The sequence below is a fragment of the Cryptomeria japonica genome, chromosome 3, assembly GCF_030272615.1.
Source record: "Cryptomeria japonica chromosome 3, Sugi_1.0, whole genome shotgun sequence".
In the NCBI taxonomy this organism is placed as follows: domain Eukaryota; kingdom Viridiplantae; phylum Streptophyta; class Pinopsida; order Cupressales; family Cupressaceae; genus Cryptomeria; species Cryptomeria japonica.
Window position 1 is genome coordinate 1,004,934,825 of NC_081407.1, and position 12,739 is coordinate 1,004,947,563.

The window sequence follows — 12,739 nt, forward strand, 5'->3', positions numbered from 1 at the left end:
ATAACCAATGCTTCATATTCTTCAGTATTATTTGTGCATGGAAACCACAATCTATATGATTTTGGAATTGTGTCCCTGAGGTGTGATGAACAAAATTCCAGCACCTGATCCATATTGTGTATAGGAGCCATCAAAGTAGAACTCCCAAATTTTTGTGCTTATTGTCAGAATATTTGCATCAGGAAATTCGATGTGCAACGATGTGTCATCTTGTAAGGGTGCTTCAGCCATTTGATCAGCAATGACCTATCCTTTGATAGCTTTTCGATCAACATATTCTATGTCAAATTCACTTAGTACCATAACCCATTTTGCTAGTCTGTCTGTCAAAGTTGACTTGCTCAACAAATACTCTAGTGGATCTATTTTTTGCTATCAGTTTCACAGAATGAGTCAGCATATAATGTCACAATTTTTGAGTTGCGAATACAACTGATAGGCATGTCTTCTCAACTGATGTATAATTCAATTCATAGACTACAAGTGTTCTACTGATGTAATACACTTCTCTTTCTTTCCCTTCTTCATCATGTTGTGCTAAGAGAGCTCCTAGTGATACATTTGTTGTTGAGATGTAAAGAAACAATGGTTTCCCTTTGATTGGTGATACAAGTACTGGAGGATTCATCAAATATTCTCTAATTTGCATAAAAGCATCTTCAGATTTCTAATCCCATTTGAATGGAACATTCTTGTGTAAAAGATGAGTGAATAGATGACATCTATCTGCTAATTAAAAGACAAATCTTATGATTGATTGCAATATCCCTTGTAGAGAATGCAATTGACTTATGTTCCTGGGTGACTCCATTTCCATGATAGCTTTGACATTTTCTGGATCTCCTTCAATTCCACGAGCAGATATAATGTACCCAAGAAGTTTTCTAGAGGTTACTCCAAATGCACATTTCTTTGGATTCAATCTTAACTGATATTATTCAAGCCTGTCAAAGATATTTCCCAAGATGTTCAAATGTTCTTTCCTTGTATGATATTTTGAAAGTATGTCATCTACATAATCTTCCATAAATGTATGCATCATATCATGGAAAATTGTTGTCATGACTCTCTGATAAGTTGCTCCTACATTCTTAAGCCTGAATGGCATAACATTCCAGCAGTAAGTACCCCATGCACAGGTTAATGTTATCTTTTCTTGATCTTCAGGAGCAATTTTTATTTGATTGTACCTTGAGAATCCATCCATTGATGAAAACATCTCATGTCCTATTGATAAGTCTACAATTATATCATTGTTGGGCAATGGGAAATCATCTTTAGGACATGCCTTGTTCAAATCTCTGAAATCGTTGCAAACTCTTATGCTTTTATCTGGCTTTGACATTGGCACAATGCTTGAGACCCATTCTAGATAGGCCACATGTTTTATGAAACCCACATCCAATAGTTTCTTTAGGTCCACTTTTACAGGGAGAGTTATGTGTGGATGCATCTTCCTTAGCTTTTGCTTAACTGGTTTTGCTTTTGGATCCACATTGAGATGATGCATGATAAGATATGGATCAAGTCCTGGCATGTCTACATAGGACCAAGAAAAATTTATCTGTCTTTGTTTGAAGAATTCTATATATTCTTTCCTCTCTTCATCTAATAATGATGCAGCAGGATGAAGGACTTTGGGGTCCTTTGATGTACCAATATTTATTGCTTCTGTTGGCTCTATTAAAATAGCAGATCTCTCCTGAAAATATGCAGGGAGGATATCAAACTTTCTATCTTCTAGCACCTCAAGGAGGTTTTCACCATCAAATACATCCTTTATTTTTCCTCTTGATTGATCTAGTGTTGCCATGAAATGGTTTTCAGCACTAGGTCTTTTTCCTTGTTTTATTTCAATTTTGCGACTGGAAAGTTTGGCACTCTCCTGACTGCAAGAAGCGTTACTTGATTCTGTGGTGGAAGATATCTTAGGTGTTATTAGTTCTACGACATTAAGATATATGGCTAAATCATGATCATTGGAAAAGACATCCAATTTTGGGTTTTCTAAGTTATCCCAATCAATCAGTTCTAGATGAAGCGGGGGTAAATCATAGTCATCGTCATTGTTGGGTGTTTCAAGGTTCATGACATAATAGTCATAATTTGGCATAGAGTAGGTAATTTCATAGATAGATCTCTCTTGAGGATAATCTCTCCCAAGTGCTCTCCAATTAGCTCTAACGAAATTAGGATTGGTATTTTTTGATTCACAATCAAGTGACTCATCATCTGACGTTTGTCCCTCAAACGAAAGGATTATATCAACACATACATATTTGATACTACAGGTTCCCTCTTGATCAATTTCAATAAGTTCATATGTATCTTTAAATTGGCATACTTGTACAAGTGACATAGAGGATTCTTTTTCTGTCTTTTGTCTTCTCTCGAACTCAGCTTCTTCTGGACTAATAGTCAATCCTGCTTGACTATCTATTAATTCTTCCATGGTTCTTCCATACCTTAATATTGTTGGCTCAACACTTGATGTAGATCTAATATTTTGTTGATCTTCTGATGATTGATCAATAACTGCTTGTCTTTCCTATGGTGTTACTTCTTGTTCTTTTTCATCCTTTTTATTTTGTTGTCTTTCATATGCCTCTTTCCTCTGAATTATGATCTCTTCTTGTCTTCTTTCCAACTTTGTTCTTTGTTTTGTGAAAGATGAGTCTTCATTTGTAATAGATACTTGTTCTTCATCCTTTTCTTCACTTGATACATCAAATGATTGATTTGGACCCCTTTCATATTCGTTCGAATCTATCTCTGAACCATTGTCTAGAATCACACCACTATATCTAACAGGAATGTTATATGGTGAGAAAAGTTATGTGATTTTGGTCATTTGTTCTTTCACTGTTTATGGAATATCTTGATCAGGTTCCACGCTTGTTTATATTCCTTGAACTTGTTTGCAAGATTCTTCTTCTCTTTTGATTGTGGGTTCTTCCTGTTGTTTCTCATATTCTTCTTGTTTTTGTTTGTTAGCTAATATTTATGTTGCTTGGTGTAGCCTTTCTTTCCATGGTTCTTCTTTAGGGACTGCTTTCTTTCTCCACCTTAGATGTTGATAATTATGTTGTTTTTGCTTTGATTTGGGATACCCAAGTCCTGATTTATCTTCTTTAGATTGTGTGTGAGGAAAAATAGGTTCTAAAATACCTTCTTGTCACTTACCAATTGGTCCTTTTCCTTCATATCCCATTTTTCGCATGATCTTATAACCATTGCCATATTATTCTATGGGAATATTAACTTCTGCAACTGTTGCTATAGTTTCATTTTCATCTCTGTACAACCAACTAAGAATGTCTTTGTTTTCAGTTTCTTTTGTAAGTGTTCCAGCTCTAAAAAATTCTCCATCAAACATTTAAACTGATTTCTTTGAGATTCATGGTTGAACATTTGTAGGCTTTCCATATGATTTAGGTGAAAGTGGCAAGCTATGCAAATAATACTTTCCCATTCCTTCATCATTTAGTTTGAGATTTTTCTCAAAAGTTTCCCATAACTTTTCTTGAATTTCTTTGGTAGGATAGATTGATTCTCTATTATGTGGAACTCTTGCATCTTGTGTTGGTTTCAGATTATTGCAATATTGACTGGATTCTGCGACTATAGTGACTTCTTGTCCATTATAAGGAAACTTAACACATTGATGGTATGTAGAAGGGACCGCTTGCATGTTATGAATCCATGGTCTTCCTAGAATAATATTATAAGATAAATTCAAGTCTATAACTTGGTACAATGTATCTCTTTCCATAGGTCCTATTCTGATTGGTAACACCACAGTCCCTTTAGAAGAACATGTTTCCTCATCATACGCCTTGATAGTTATTTTCTTTTTTGGATCTACTGCATTTTTTGAATATCCCAATTAAACTTAATGCACAAATGTTTAAGCCAACTCCACCATCTATGAGTACATGTTTGACATGGGTTTTATGAATGGTGACTTCAACATGTAAGGAATCATTGTGAGGGTGTTGCAAGGATGTGTCATCATTTAAAAAAAAAAAAAAGATAAACAATGAGGGGCTATGAGGTGTCCCACCATGTTTTGGAATTGATCCACATCCAAGTCTTTTGAAACTGTTTTTTTGTTAGAGCTTTCTCCAATATTTCTTTATGCATAGGTGAAACTTTTAGGAGCTCCAAAATTGATATCTGAGTGGGTATCTTTTGCAGTTGTTCCACTAAGTTGTATTGTCTTGAAGTGGATGTTCATTCATTTGTTATACCCGGAAATGTAACCTTCACTTTGCTTCTTGTAATGACATTGATTGGTTCTAAAGGTGCGTTATCTTTAATTATGATGACATTTACCACATCATCATATGTGTAAGTGTAGTTTACTTTAGCTTTTCCTTTGTGATCTTTTGATTTAGATTGTTTACCCTTTTCATAGTTTGGAAGTGGAGTTTTTAATGCTAGATGTGATTCATTCTTCTTATGACCATCCACTGTAATAGTTCCATTATCGATTAAATCTTGAATAAGGTGTTTAATCTTTGACAATCATTGGTTTGGTGTCCTTTGTTTCGATGATAATTGCAAAAATGATTGTCATTCCACCAATTAGGTTTGACTTGAGGTTCATAATTTCTTGCTTCTAGTAAAGTAATCAATTTATTTGCAAGAAGAGTTTTCAAAGTTGACTCCAAGGGTTCCCCAATTTTTGTGAATTTCCTGCGAGGATTAGAGAAGAAAGACTTGGATTTACTGTTCTCTTGATTGTTGTTGTTTGGTACTTGACTTGATAAGTTAAAGATTGGTTGTTGTTTGGTAGCATTGTTGTCGTCATTTCCTCCATTGGTAAAATTCCTATTATTTGACCAAAATTTAGGTTTGTCATTGTTATTGTTGTTGTTGTTGTTGTGATTGTTGTTGTTGTAGGAATTGTTGTAAAATATTAACTCTCCTTTCTTTACTGTTGCATCTTCTATCTTTAGACCATTTTCAATCATCTTAGCAAAAGAAGGAGGACATTGCATTTTAAGACAGTAACTCATTTCACTGATAAGGTTATCAATGAATATGTCCATTTTCTCTTGATCGGGTACATCTCTTGGATATCTATTGAAAATTAGTTTCCATCATTGTAAAAAGACCATGAAAGGTTCACCATTCTTTTGCTTGGCATTACATAAATATAGCATTGTTAACTCATTTCTTATATTGTAGGAGTATTGTGAGATAAATCTGTTCACAAGTTCTTCAAAAGATTTAATTCGTAGACTTGAGAACCATTCCATTGATTGTCCATTTAATCTTCTAGGGAATAGACGCATCAAGTAAGTTTCATCGTGTGCAAATTCCATACTCATAGTGCAAAATTCCCTAATGTGATCTTGAGGATCAGATTTCCCATTGTATTTATCATATTTAGGGATTTCACAATGTTGTGGGAATGGTATCATGTTTAAACTTTTGTCAAAAGGATATGGGAAGATATCCTCTAAAGAATATTTCTTAGAACTTGTTCCATTTTGTATATCATGTATTTGTTGTTGTAAGGTTTGCATTTGTTGAGTGAGAGTTAACAAAGGATTATCCATACGGCACTAATACATTTAGCCTAAAATTCCGACGGAGGTTTCCGATGGAGAAGGTATATTGTGATCAAACTTGATTCTTTTTTTTGAAAAAATGCCCGATTTCGTCAGAATTCCGATGATAATTCAACATTTGGTTTCAACGTAGAAGGAATTGGCAATGACATTAGGGTTTTTTTAGAAAAAGTGCCTGCGTCCGTCAAAATTCCGACGACCGCGTGCATTACTTAAAAAAAAAAAAAAAAAGACCAAGTCATTTCATAAATCCCACCTCTCATTCGTCCCGCCTCTGTAGCAAACTTGTGGGTTTAATCGTGGCAGGGAAGATCATTGGTCACTTCCCAAGGAACTACCCCAAGTAGAGCTGGAACTAAGATTGTTGGAAGCTCTGGAGATTTACCACCTTGTCAAATTACAAGGTTGCCCTCATTTCAATCCCTTCCATTATTTTATTCACGCGAATCATATTGTTCCCTTTTTTTGAGTTTTGTATGAAAATAGTGATCATAAACTGAAAAATATTGGCATGGCATGGATGGTGTGTCATTGTGATGCACAGTTTATCTAATAATTTTGTATGCACTTATTTGGTTTTGCTTGGTGAGGCCAAATTTAATGCAGTAAAAACAATGCTTTGATCACATTCTTGAATATTTATAAATCGAGTCACACTTGAATGTCGCCTATAATTGTTATGCTACAACTTAATCACATGTCTAGTGGAGTAATAGACGACCTTATTTTGCTGGACGGATTTGGCAATTGGGTCATACTGTCGTGAGTGTCTCCCATTACCATTCCACTGTAACCTTTTAGACCACAACTATGGGATGCATATGGGACAACTCGCTGCTTAAACTTTAAATCAGAATACTTCCATGGCCAAGGGTTTAAACTTTAAACTTGTACATATACTATTGTTGTCCATAACTGAGAAATAACTATGAAAACCTAGATGAGCTGTTGTTTCTCAATTTATATGGATATATATGTGTTGGTGTTTCCTATTGGTTCTTAGATGTTCTCTAAAGAACAGTCATATCTTCATTAGTTTACTAATTTGAAAGAAATTAGGAAAGGTCTAGTACCTTGTAGAGTCACTATAAAAGTTTTAAAAGAAGATTGTGATTTACCTTCCTCTAAATGTGTTACTAGTATAGGGAGATCCTCTGTCCTCTACTTCCTTGATCTTCTTGAGACCTATTCATTCTTATAGTATGTAGTTCAGTTAATTCATATATCATACTAAAAACCCCATCTTCATTATTTTCATCATTGACTTTGAGAACAGATTCAAAAAAGTCATATTGTTTATAGAGATATATGTCTTCTTCTACTACACCCCTCCATGATATTGCATAAGTCATGTAGACTAATTTAACAATTTTGTTCTTACAAGAGCAATTTGAAGTGATGTGGCAAAGCTTGTTGCAAATATAGTAGATTATAGTTTTGGATCGAGGCTTGGGATACTTGCAGTACTTGCAAAGGTAAGTGTGTTCGAAGCATGAAAATGATGATGATTAAAGGATCGCTTACAAAAAAATGAGTTTGTATTTTTTGTGAGAGTAATGCTTGTGAGTAAAGGACTAGCAACCAAAGGGGCCAGTTTAAGGAAAGTAAGGATCATGAGACTTGTTTTATTACTTAGTAAAATTTTGAATATATTTGTTCTGATTGATGAAATGAATTATTTCAATTTGAGCCATATCAATGAGATGAATCAAAGAACAAGTAGCAATAATTGTTAGTGTAATAGGGATATTACCTAGCTACTTCCACTATTAGGTCATTTTTATGCCTTATCATTTAAGTTTACTTAAGGTATACATAGGATACTTATCACTTTATGTCTCATATCATAAGATTAAGATACTTTCATAATCTTATGATATCCTACATGTCTCATCTTGACCTATATAATCAAGGGGTTCTATTTATAATCTCATTCATTAATATTGTAAACTTGCATTCATTGATAGGAATATAGTTTATTCATATCATATTAATCTTCTCATTTTGTTGTGCTTTCCATTAGACCTCTAGATCTTGGGTGGCTATCTCCATAGTCAAATCTTAAAATATTTACCTTTCTAGATTCTATAAAAGAAATGGTTTTATCAAGAATATCATATGGAATAGCTTCTAAATATTTGCATTTGATAACAATATTGTTAGAGCATTTTGCTTTATAGGAAAATAATCTAAACTACACTTTTTTTTTCAAGCTAAGACAAAACAAAGTAAGGTAGTACAATAATCACTTTCTCTAAATTTTGATTTTTTGGCAAAATTTTCCAAAAAAATCTCTAAATTAGTCACATAAACATACTTTCTCACTATCTTCCCCTCCATATAACCCCTTGGATCAAATAAGGGTATAATTTTGAATGCTCTCAAGTTATACATAGTAATATCTTTGTCACATTGTTTTAAGTTTCATATCTCATGGTAGTGGTTACTCTTGTCATATGATTGCTATTGTGTAGATGGGTCCTTGAGCCCTGGTTTAATCCCATTTTTTATCTATATCAAAGATATTCTTGGCATCCTCACTCAATGGCGATCAAGCTCTCCCTACCCAGATTAACCTATCTCTAAATTTGGAAAATGGGTGCAGAAGTTTGAGTATGAGTACTCTTCGGTTATTTGTCATGCTTGTAAGGAGAAAAATAAGGAATGAAACTTTCCCTATTTCCCAGGAGATTCAAAATATTGATTCTAATCAAGGGAGTTCCCCTTTGGATTGTTCAAGGATATATAATGCTTTGGGTTCTAATGATGGATGATATTATGTCCCTTCATTGTCTCAAGAAAATAGGATTTGGAGAGAAGGGTGCTTCCTTTGTGCTCAATCAAAGAGCTTTGGATCAATTTTTTAAATCACCTTGATTTTAGGATGGTTCATTTTTTCTTTAGTTATTCCGCCTCTTGTTGTTTTGTTGTTTTGGAGCTGTTTTGTTTTGTTGTTTTGTTGGGATTAATGCTTCATCTTTCTCTTTGCACAAGGGATCAGGGCCCTTTCAAAATCCCTTCTTATCTAATAAAAAACACTCAATGATGATGGATCATTATAGTCCCCCCTCTATGCTTGGATTTAAAAATAGAATGAACTCTAACTACTTGTTTAATTCTAATAGAATATGACATTAGGGTACCTAGGTAGCATAAGAGGTTGTTCACTAAATTCTTCCACCTTAATGATAGTTAATGTTAAGGATTGAATGAAACAAACTCTTGTTCATGGATCACCTTCTTAGCCTCCTATGGAAGTCATTCTTTGTGTGGTCTACCATGACCATAATCAGGGTCTTAATAAATGTATTAGATACTCTCTATTATCAATAAGAGAGTTATCATAATATAGTCGTGGCGAGTGGTTACAAATAAGATTAGTGGGTCCATAGTTCCCACTTGGTTTGTACTTAGAAACATTATCATTTCTTAGTTGTATGGAAACTACAAATTCATGCATCTAGGCAACAATACACACTAGCTATTATATGATTCCACTAATGAGAAAAGCCTAGTCAATCTTATAGTTTGTGGAATTAGTCATGTCCCTCATATAGAATATCTATATATGGAGTATTCTTGCCTATAGATTACCTATTATTTTGCTTAATAATGTGATTATTTCACATACATCATAAAAGTGCCCTTCTAATATGTTTGTGAATCAATCTTGAAACCATATTTTTATTAACCAACCAATTATAAGAATTATCTTAAACATGCCTCTATATTTGAATCCCACTAGCTTTGATAATCAACCATAATAAACTTAACAATGCATCGAAGGCAACAATGCCTAATAAATCATCAATTGTCTTAGGTGAATCTAGCCAAAGCCAACCCATCAAATCCACTAATCTCCCTTGCATCCCAATCATAAAATTTTATGGTTATTGGAACAAGCTTGGGAGATTGAAGAGATATAAGGAACATTTCAACTTCCAAAATACCGAAGGAACAAAAATAATTAGCTAACACATCTTCTTTTGGGAATTTTTGTATTTAGTTCTTCCTTTGCAAATCAACATACCCTATTTTGGTTTCCCAAATATTTACTAAATAACTTTGAAGATAAATTGGGAAGAGAATCCATCATATAGATATTTCTTTTCAACAGCCTTAGAGGACATTGTTTTGTCTATCATTTATTATAATAGCTAATACCCAATTTTTTTATAAGATAACAAGCAAAACCTCCTCTTCACAAACCATGTTTTCCTTAATAATCCAAGAATGAAAAAAGGAACCCACATAAAAATTACTTACTCCCTACCATGAAGGCAAAAGAACATCCAATTTAAAGATAGATGTACCAAAAGGAAAGAAATATCACCTCAAAATCTATCTTGAACTTATACATTGAATCTATACACACAAGAATCTCCTTAATAACTCTCTCACAACTTTCAATGCTAGAAGAATGAGTGTTTTCACAAGACTTTCATACTATGATATTTATATCAAGATTCACTTGCATAGTTTTAGAGTCAAGCTGACCCATTCTCATGAGTAGTTTACATGAACCCCTCATAAGAATGGATCACTTAGTACTCATTTCATCAAAGTGATGCTCATAGCGGTGAAGCATTAGGGATTCCTAGGAGGTCACCCATACTAATACTACTCTAAATCAAGCACGTTTAACCATGTAGATTGTTCCAAGATCAAACCCATTCAACTTGCCACCCCATTTGCAAAACCTTCATCAAGTGGTGTGCCTTATAAACCATTCATTATAGAGCAACTTTAGCTTATCCATTGACAAGTGGGAGGTGTTGATGTGTTTTTTATGCACATGCGAACGTAGAATAAAATACCCAAAAGTATCTTATCCTCTCTTGAACAAAGTTACTCAAATGTTGGAGATTTGCTTAAGGATCACTTGAGACAACTCCAAGGTTCTGGTATGTCGGGTCACGACATGTGGATAAACATAGTTGGTTGATGTGATTCCTATTATCACAAGGGGACTTACGTTGAATTGTCGAATGCTTGAATAGCTGGAACTTGATCATCTGATATTTCAATCTCACGATGCTTTTTGTCCTAAACTAACTTGAATTGAAAAAAGGGCAAAAGGTGAAGTGTTAATAAAATCTATTCTAAGGCCTAGACTATAAGAAGATGGATGAATGATTAGATGGAATCCAACTGAGCAAGGTCTCAACATAGGGTTATATGAGACAGGGGTAAGTTCAATAGTGATTTCTCCTCTATAACCTTTGCCAGTCTGTGCGAAAATGAGAGCTTGATAGCATTCTTTCGCTTTTAGCTAGCTAAATTTTTCAAGAATTTTATCTCTAGATTTAATATTTCTTTTCTTGCATGAATCTATTAATTTTGAGATAACAGATCTTGCCCTCATGAATTGATCCTAGTTTATCCCTTTAACCCTGATTAATTTATTTAGAGTGTTTAGTTCCATTTTAATCCTTTCTTTTACAATTAAATATTATTAAAAAAGTGTATTATTGTTCCAAATTTTGTGGATATTTAGGAGACACAAATAAAATATAAATGTAATCATTCCATATTTTTGAAGGAGATATTGGAATGAGACTAATAGGAAGAGTAGTAAACATGAGTCACAATGAGCACTTTAGAATAAACCTAAACATTATAAGGAAGAGTAGCTTGGAAAAATAGAAGCGTAATTTATTTTCCAATATGCAAGATTATTACTTGGGAAAGAATCTTGAAAGAGGATTGAAAAGATTCCTTGAGTAACATTGTCTCACTTATCCAAAATTATGAGGAAGGATTCATTAATGAAATGGTCATTAACAAGATGGAGAGAATAATAATTAGGAAGAGATAGATTTCACATGCTACTAGGTGACTAGATTAGAGAGAAACTAGAGGCAAATCATTTAGCTTGGCCATGACACAAAGTCTTAGAATAGATGCCAACCTTGGTGAATGGAATGAAAATCCCAAACAATTAATGAGTGGTGAGACAAGTAGAGGCATCTATAAATTTTGTTTTGAATAAAATAAAGAAAAAATGGGACTAAAACCAAGGGAAGTGCACATGGAAAGGATATGATGAAAATCAAAATAAATAGTTTGAAGATAATATTAGTTACCTAAAGGATATTCCACTTGATTATTTGGTATATCATAACTATTTTGACAAATTTTGAAACCATTAGAGGTACCTTTTACTTCTGTAGATGAGGCATTCATTCATGTTGAAGTTGTGATAGCTTATTTGCCTCTTTATAGACAACAAATTATCCATACGAATTATCATATATACTTGTAACCTCCATCCCAAACCACCAATTTCACTCTTCTTCCTTTGTGTACCTCTTCGCTTACCTAAATTCAATCCAAAACATAGTGTATATAGCATCAAAAAAATTCCATATTTGATTAATATTATCCACAACATATCGAAAAGACAAATACCACACTTACTGTGTCATCAACCAAAAATAATTTACTTACATATTCAAAGAGTTCAATAATGGAGAAACATCCATGCGGTGCTCTACACATGTCCTTGAAGGTTCAAGAAATACTTATCCTCTATTGGTCCAAACTTTAAATCATTTTCCATGCATGAAAATAATTGCAACCATACACAATTTCCCACCCAATAGATTCTCTCAAACTAGTTTACTATCTTAACATAGGGTCAAGGAAAAGCAGGCCAAAATAGGAATCCAAGTGTCTTAAAAGCCTTCAAGACCATAGTGGTGAGGATTGAATTTCTTTCTTTAGTGGTATCTTTCTGTAGATTAATTAGTTGGGGATTCTATTAGGACCTTTTCCTAATTAAAATATATATATAAAGATTACATCCCTAAATATTGCATTCATAATATAATAAATTTCTGCAATATTGAGACTATATTCATAATAGATTTATAGTGATGAATAAAGAAATATTTAAGATTATCAAAAAATTGATGTTTTCTTTCTCCCAACCGTCATTGGATATTGGGTGATCTTTGAGGCATTATGTCAAATAGTTCATGTGCCTTATCTAAGCTTACATATTTTGCATGCATGTGTACCTGGGCAGTTGCACTACAACATCTATACTCACTAATCACATTTCGTTGGAAGTTTCTAAATCCATTTCAAACACATCTTGTGCATATCCTGCAATCATAGCATTCCATTAGATCGTTTTTCTTTGATGCATCTCACTA